Source organism: Haemaphysalis longicornis, unplaced genomic scaffold (assembly GCF_048455015.1).
Source record: "Haemaphysalis longicornis isolate Haplotype H1 unplaced genomic scaffold, Haemaphysalis longicornis Haplotype H1 scaffold_3, whole genome shotgun sequence".
NCBI classification, from domain to species: Eukaryota; Metazoa; Arthropoda; class Arachnida; order Ixodida; family Ixodidae; genus Haemaphysalis; species Haemaphysalis longicornis.
In genome coordinates this window covers 58,001,012-58,009,445 of record NW_027526335.1, presented here as the reverse complement: position 1 = coordinate 58,009,445, position 8,434 = coordinate 58,001,012, and positions in this window count along the sequence as shown.

Here is an 8,434-nt window from a genome sequence, read left to right as displayed (position 1 = left end):
TGTGTACAAGAGTCCCCTTGTGTAAACTACAATGAATCAATAAATCAATTGTGTGCGAGTGTCACGCGCAAGCCTGGACGACGCCGGGCGCTCCTCGTGTGGCTCATGCTCACGTGTGCGGTAAGCGGTTGGAGTAACTGATGACGCCGCATACATTACTGGCAGCAACAACAGCTCCGGTGTTACAAATGATGCAACTTGCACTAGTGGCACAAGGCTGGAGAAACCAAGTAGCTGAGGGTCAACCTAGCTTCTTCCGATTTTGCCAAGTTTTCCTAGGCTTTGCTTGGCTGCGCTAAGTTTTTTGAGGTTTCGCGATGTTCTTGCTAGGCTATGCTAAGTGCTGAGGGGTGGGGCCAAGTTTACCCGGATTTTACAAGGCCATTCCGGTCGGTCCCTCACACTGACAGCAGATGCCAGTGGTGAAGAAGCTAGGTCGACTCTCAGCTGCACCGTTTCTACAGCCTTGCACCAGTAGTGCAAACTGCGCCAATTTGTTTTTTGCGTTTTGTCGCCCAAAAAAGACTATCACCATTAAAATGGTATAAAAAAGGGTGCGCACACGCATATGCCCCTTGTGCTCACATTGGAGCTGGCGCGAAAGCCGGCTTCTCTGTTATAACATCCTTTCTGCGGTGGTGCACCATTTACGGGTGGCTCAGGTTTTGTTCTTGGTATTTTTTTGGCTAACGCCACCGGACCAAGCTCAAGCTTAAACAGATCCGCTGTTAAACGAAAGCCACGAAAGCAATTCGGAAACGGAAGGCATATCTGCTCTGACGAGCAAAGCAGGCATTGCGCTCCGTGCTGCGATAGCTAGGGCTTTCGCAGGGCTCCCAGACGCGAAGAAAAGAGTGAAAGCTTTTATCGGAAGTTTTGCAGAGTTCCTTTAACTTCCCAGTCCACTGCGAACTGTTTTCAATGGAGGTCAACGATTACAGAATTAACTGAAGCGATATAAAAGGCTCACAGGGACACCTAAGGCTGCTTATGTGTGTGAATGAGAAAGAATTACTCTTTATGGCAGCAAGTTTCTTTTTGTTAATTTAGTTTAGGTCATTTATATAATTCAATTTGATTTTACTCTTGGATCGTAAACCCGATGCTTAAGATACAAAAGAAGGTTTAAAATCAGACGGACAGACTCAGACAGTCAGCCAATACCGAAGCTTCACTAGTGCGCGCAAGCTTCTTGATTAATAACTGCAGTCGTCTGGCATTTTGGTTGATGCAAGTAAAGTTTTTTTTTTTTAACTGGCAAGCCTCTTTTAGTTTGTGAATTTTAAACAGTCTTATCTGCTTGAAATGCACACGGTCTGCGACCTGGTCAGACCTTAAAAGGGCGTCATGCATGAGAACCTAATTCTGGCTGGCGCACTGATTCGCGGTCCTCGTTGCAGGAGTCAGCCACCGAAATACACAGCTCGCGGGAATGAACTGTCAAACATAATTTTGTTTTACGGTTACGCATCCTCCTAAAAAAATGAAAAGAATCAATCCCCAAAAGGTAATCATAAAAAAATCTACCATCCATTCATAAGAAAAGTTGGCAGAAGCGCGAAAGCGAAGATTTTTTGCACACTAAGTAAACGCGTTTACGAACAGTCTAAATGTATACCGATACGTGATTTATGTATTGTATGATCCAGAACCGTTCCTTTTTCGCGACTTTCAACTGAGCGTTTTAACGCAATAGAAGCTCCGTTTGATGCATGTAGAGTCATCTTAGCGGGTAATTGTCATGTAATTTGTTTCGGGGTGCTTTTGATAACACAAAAGCTAAAGCCGTTTACTGTAATCATGCTCCCTTCGTAGATGGCCATGCTTCACTGCAGAACAGGCAATGTGGGCAAGCCAGCTTACACCGATACCTTGATTGTTGGCTTCACCTCTAAACACGAATGCATTGACGGGATGACATTTTTCCAGGAGCAACTTCAGCCGTAATATATATATAAAAAAAAAATTGGCCGCGTATCTGCTCCTTTCGTTGCAAATGTCGTCAAAAGACGATAGTCTTTATCGGCTATTGCGAAGTAAATGCCTCCCTTCGCTTTGCCGCTCACCTCTCATGTTGTTCCTCTTGCGTCGCGCTCCTCCCAAGGTAAAGACGCCAAAGGTTTGCTTAAATCATTTTAAATTTCCCGCGTTATACTGCTCCAAACCGGGTGTCTCGATGCGAACGCTGCTGTACGGCGGAGACGCGCGTTAATCGAGGCGCCCTACTTCAACGTTTATAGAACCGCGTTTCCCTACTCCACGTGCGTTGCAAGCAGAACGTGGAACCTATCTAGTGGAACCTTGCGTAACTGTTGCCGGTTGATTTCTTAAAATGGCGCAAGAAGCTATAGTGGCGCGGGCGACAGTAGGCGACGGCGAAGTGAATTCTTTTTCTGCAGTTGATGAAGTATTTAATTTCGCAAAAGCAAGCATGTTTGATTTTTTTATAAAGGAACACTGCAAATATCACTTATGTATTGATTTGCTGTCTCATATTTGCGTAATGTCTTGTTCTTCTTCAACAATGTTGACAAGTATGAACCTTACACCGGACATAGACGGGTAGATTTAGCTGTGACTATATAAGACTAATGGGCAGGCATTGTTTTGCTTTGGCCTGGTGGCTGAATCGAGTCACAGACAGACAGACAGACATACAGACAGACCAAAATTTCTGGGTTTAAGGAGCCCAAGAAAGACTATCGTCTTTAAAAAACTGGTTGATTCCTCTGTCATAGGAATCGGAAAAACGCGAAACCGAAATGTGCAGCGAAATCTGCAGCTGCGCATGATTTGCGGGTCGGCGGCTGTCTTGTGGGTGTGCTTGACGAGCGACGTCCTGCTGGCGGGTCGCTTCGGCAAAGGTCTACTGACGTCATTTTCGTGACGGACGTGACGTCAGTGAAATGTTGGTGTATCCCGGCGTAGAACAGTTTCGTGTTCATATATAAGCCCTAAGACTTGTTATTTTCTTATGCGAGCTTTTAGGCCGGCCAACCAGTTTATGGGGAAAGGCATTAGATTTTTGAAAGGACGCCATCGGTGGCACTAAGAAAGTTTTCGCTTTAAAAAAAATCAATGTCCTTCCGCTCTGTGAAGGAGGAGGACCAGCGAAGCTGTGGTGCCGAGCCTCAAAGTGAGCGACAATATGCTTTTACCCGGGCGCAGTCCAAGGTGTACACAAAACAATACACGTTCGTTTGCAATTCGCGATTGAGCATACTTCCTAGTTAATTACCTGAATGAAAATTGGTCGGACTAGAGTTTTATTTCAGCGGACAAACTTGGGGTGTCCGTTTCACTCCCGTAGAAGCCCTTGTATAGACATCAGACGGAAATTACCCAATATTTACAACTTTACTGTGAAGTAAGGGTGTTACGACGATAATTGGAACTCTTTCAATTTTTTTTCCTGGGCGAACCGCTGCTCGGTTCGCGCTGAAACTTCACACGGAGGTCGAATTTTAAGTGCGATGCACTTCTTAAGCGACCCTGAACCTGCGTCCACTGGCGATGTCCGCATAGCATACCCACGTGGGGGATTGGCCAGGAATCTCCTCGTCTTCCTTGGCAACGGGGGGAGATGGGCGCGCGCTGCCTGGCCGCTGACATGGCACATACCCACGTGGGGGATTGGCCAGGAATCGGGCGTGAGAAGGGCTAATGCACCCGCTTAAAGGAGTACTGACACGAAATTTCAAAGCTGAGATCCGCTCTAGCAATCAAGTACAACAACACAAATAGGTGTCTGTGAATAAATGCATGTTTCTTTCTTTGTAGTTGTGTGTGTGTGTGTGTGTGATCTCTCTTTCGCGAACATTACCGAACCGCGCAAATTCAACTCGTGCATTTGCCCTTTCACATTCTTCCCCTCGGGGAAATGCGGGGAATTTTTTGTGGTCTATTTTGATTGACACCGGGAACAACGACGGTACTTACCTGTTTATTCTGAAAATAAATAAAAACGATTTTCGCTTATGGGAAAATGACGGTCGAATTGGACGTGCGAGCCAGTGCAAGCTATCTTGGAACGATGGCGCCACCTGGGATATCATCAGAGCGAAACGGACGATGTGGATTCAAGCTCCTTTCACGGTCGGAAGAAGCCAAATGGAGTAGCAGACGATCAGAAAATGTGAAAGCGGGTTTTCTGATTGTCTGCTACCTCATTTGGCTCCTTCCAGGGTAGTGCTCTATGCACGGCCGGGCTGGAGGAGCGGCGGGCGCGCAGTTTCATACGGCCTGCGCTTCGGGTATAGTTCCCACCTTTCACCGCCGCTAGTTCGTGGCGCTTCGGACCAACCCTCGCTAGAGTTCCTGTATATAGCTCCCGCAGGGAGCTAAGAGTTGCGCGACCGGCCGCCATCTTTGTTATCCGGATTGCTGCGGGAAAGCCGCCCGTCGCGAGTGAAGGAGCCTCGCCGCCACGCTTCCGACGGCGGCCGACGCGCGGTGGGGGCGCTTCGGTCGGCGGCGCCTTACGGCGGCTACGCTGGATTCCTGGGCGGGGCGCGGTACCGCCCGCGTCGGTGGCTGCGGCGCAGCCGTAGTGGGGGCTTCTCTGCGCGGCATGGATAACCGGAGTGTCGCAATCACGGCGGCGCGTGGAAAAGGGTCGCGCAACTCTTAGCTCCCTGCGGGAGCTATATACAGGAACTCTAACCCTCGCCAGTTGACCCACAGCACGGGCGGGGTAGAGGAGCGGTGCGCGCGGATTTGCCGCTGCCCTAGCCCTGCCGTGGTTACAGGTGATACCTGCCAGTGTTAATTTACATGGGCGTTCTTAAAATAGTTGATTCCTTACCCCCTTCTGAATTTTCGGTCTATTAGGGTCAAACAGCCCAACATTATCATTCGGAAGCGCCGAATCAAACATTTGAAAGAAACATTTCAACGCGGGGCGCATGACGAAAAATATGCGAGGTCTTCATATCTTATCAGCGACTGTATTATATGAAAATGGTGAGACAGGCAAATAAACACGGCACTTTTCGTGACTATAATATCATTTCTTATTTTTTTATTTTTCCTTTCGAATGATGTCTTGGTTTGCACACGCACAGGGCACGACCAGTGACGCGAATGATTTCCCGTCGAGGGAGATAGGGTTATCGCTTATCTAAACGTGATTCTGCTATTCACGCTCCGGTCGGGCTGAGCGGCCCGCCGGCAGCGAAGCGCACTGTCAAAAACACACAGCTGCGCTCGGCCAGAAGCGATGCGTCGACTAACAGAAAGGCGGGTTGGAAGGGCAGAGGGTTGGTTCGAAGCGCCCCCACTGTAAAGAATCTGCTGTATTGGTTCCTTCTTGGGTGCGCAGGCCGTATGAAAGTGCGCGCTCGCCGCTGCTCCAGTCCGGCCGTGCTCTATGGTAGGGAGGATCCAAATGAGGTAGCAGACGATCAGAAAATGTGAAAGCAGGTGAGGAAACAAATCCAACGTTTTTTGGCAACGATGAACCTTGGGAATATTTTATTATGATTGGTATCAGCTGTTATGACATATTTGTGATCATTGTAAACTAGGTACGAAAGAGATTTTTTGATCATCTGCTACCTCATTTGCAGTGGCGGTCCCAAGGGGGTGGCGAAGGGGGCGGTCGCCCCCCCCAAAGAGGTCCTCAGTTTCTTATTTTTAGTTTTTTTAAGCATTCCACTTGCGCGAAGTTAAATCCCAGCGGGTTGCACCGCATACGCGCACACGCCTCCATGGTTATCACCACTTCAGCAGAATTGGCGCAAGGAGGGGAGCGATTCTTTATTCGCCTCGCCCCACCCCCCCAAAAAAAATCGCCCCCCCCAAAACCGATCTCTGGGACCGCTACTGCTCATTTGGCTCCTTCCTACTGTGAATCCCAATCGTCCGTTTCGCTCTGCATACTCCAGGTGGTGCCGTCGTTCCAAGATCAGCTTCCACTAGCTGGCTCACGCGTCCAAATCGGCCGCCGTTTTCCCATAGGCGAAAATCTTTATTTATTTTCAGAATAAACAAGTAAGTACCGTCATTGTTCCCGGTGTCAAACAAAATAGACCACAAAAAGCGACCTTCGTGTGAACTTCGAGAGTGACCCAAGCAGCGGTTCGCTCAGGAAAATTTTAAAGTGTTCCAATTATCGTCTTAACACCCTGTATGTAATTTTGAAACGTGAATGAAATTTCGCATAATGGAAGAGCCATCTTGGCGGCTAGTTGTAATATAATTTATTTTGGGATAGTTTTAATGAAACGGGAGTTTAGCCGTTCTCTGTAACCATACTCCCTTCGCAGACAGACATGCTTTCAGGGCAACACGCAATGTGGAAAAGCCAGCTTACAATTAAAGGTCAATCAAAGTCTTCTTCACCTCTAAGCACAAATTCATTGCTGAGAATACATCTCTTCAGGGGCAATGTAAGCCTTGTTATATCGAAATATAAAGGCCCTCGGACATTTTTATTATTCTTATGATTTTTTCCTTAGGCTGAAGGTGTGGCGCACAGTTTTATGATTCCAAGGATTCGAGTGGGCGCCGAAAAACGGCGCTACGCTGACGTGGTATTTTTGCTTACATCGCTCTCTCGTCGGAGGCGGTCTGCTGGATCCTAGTTATAGACAGCTTTTAAGTTTGACGGGCGGGAGGAGGGTGGCAGAGGGGGGGGGGGAGGGGGGGGGAGAGAGAGAACCCAATTGGCAGTTCGCACAGGGCACCGAATGAGGTAAGGCCGGCCCTGTCGGCAGATAACAGCTGATAAAACCGTCGCCATTGCACTTACCTATCTCAGGCCGCAGACCAAGCATGTAACATCATCTACAGGAAAAAGAACCCATCGTATTTGCTCCCGCGAGCGGTCATACAAACATTCCATGAAGACGTCCAAACGTCGACATTTGTATATACGTACGGTCGGACGCGAAAACCTGGTGCTCCTCGTAAAACACCGGCGGCCCGTCTTCGTCGAAGACTAGATACACTGGAGTCTTAACGTCATTTATAATCGCCAACTGCGAAAGTAAGGTGGGGTAAGCGAAGGAACACCAGACGAGCCCGCCATTCTCGCGCTGAGCAGACGATGAACTGACGCGAGAAGGAGCGAGAACGAGCGAGAACGCCAACGAGACTGCGGGTCTGCCCGCGCGTCGTCTGCTCGCCTTTCTGTCGTCTGCAAGCTGCTCCTCCAGAACAGCGACAGCAGTCTGGGCAACTTTGGAGGGCTCCCTGGTGCAAAGGAAATACCACGGCCGCTGGATGAAAGGCACGCTCTCATCCAGTGGCCGTGAAAATACTATTGAAGAAAATTCGCGCAAAAAACGAGCTCTCGCTTGACCACGGGCGCTCGACAAACCATCAGACAAACTCCGGCTTCTCTCCGCACACTGCGTGTTCACTGCGCAGCAGGGATTTATACACACTCTTTATATACCCCCCAGGAGGATTTCGACCTCTCTTCCCCCCCCTCCCAAATCGAAATTCTACTTCGCGTTCGCGCCAGCAGCATTGAGCAGCGTACGTATGCGCGCGGTAGTTGACGCTAAAAGCGACTGGCTGGCAGCCGCTTCGCCAGATCCGAGCTTTCGCTCACAAACTTGGCTCAACCGCGTTTAAACACGGTAAAATTTGAGGCTAAAGTTCCACATATACATATGTGTCGTGACCGCCGTCAACGTCAATTTTCTCATACCTTTCGCCTAAATTCAGTGTCCCCTATATGCCGTCAGCTAAAAAGCACCTAAGGGGCGAAGCACCTTAGGGGCTCGGGCTGTCGGCGTCTCCTGGCGGTGGCGTCTTATGTCGTCACGGTAAATCAAGATGTCAAACGATGGTCAAAAAACAAGTGTATAGTGGATAAAACCGGTTCAAAATAAACTAACATGATTTAAAAGAATTTAAAATACAGAAATAAACAAGATGTAATTGCAATAACAACATAAATTTGCTGAATTCCACTTCGAAATTTTGTTTCAAACGCCAGGTTTTCTCCTGTAAAGCATACTTCTTAGCATGCTGCGGCGTGTCATACGAAGACAACTTACGGCCAGTCCGTCTCATTCAATTGCTTACATCCGGTTCAACGCAAGATAGGGCGTAACGCCTCGGACGATTCACCGGCGCCCAATCAGCGTGCGCCGTAATGACCTACACTCATTGAATACACTTATACACTGCATGCGTCGCCCCTCCCCAGGTTTCACCATAGTAGAAATGTTCCGGGATTTTTTTGTGCACGCCGCGCCGACAGAGTTTGCTTTTATAGTCCGACAACACCGCTGGCGGATCCAGAGCGAAGCGACTAAAACCCGCCCGCCGACCGGACGTTGTTGCCAGCATACTCGAGAAACGCGTGCTGGCAACACTGATTTGTTCCGCCCGCGACCGACGCTGGACGCTGCCCCTCATGGCTATGCTGGCAACACTTGCAACGCGCCCGGAACAACGACCGTGTTGCGGGCGGGTTTTA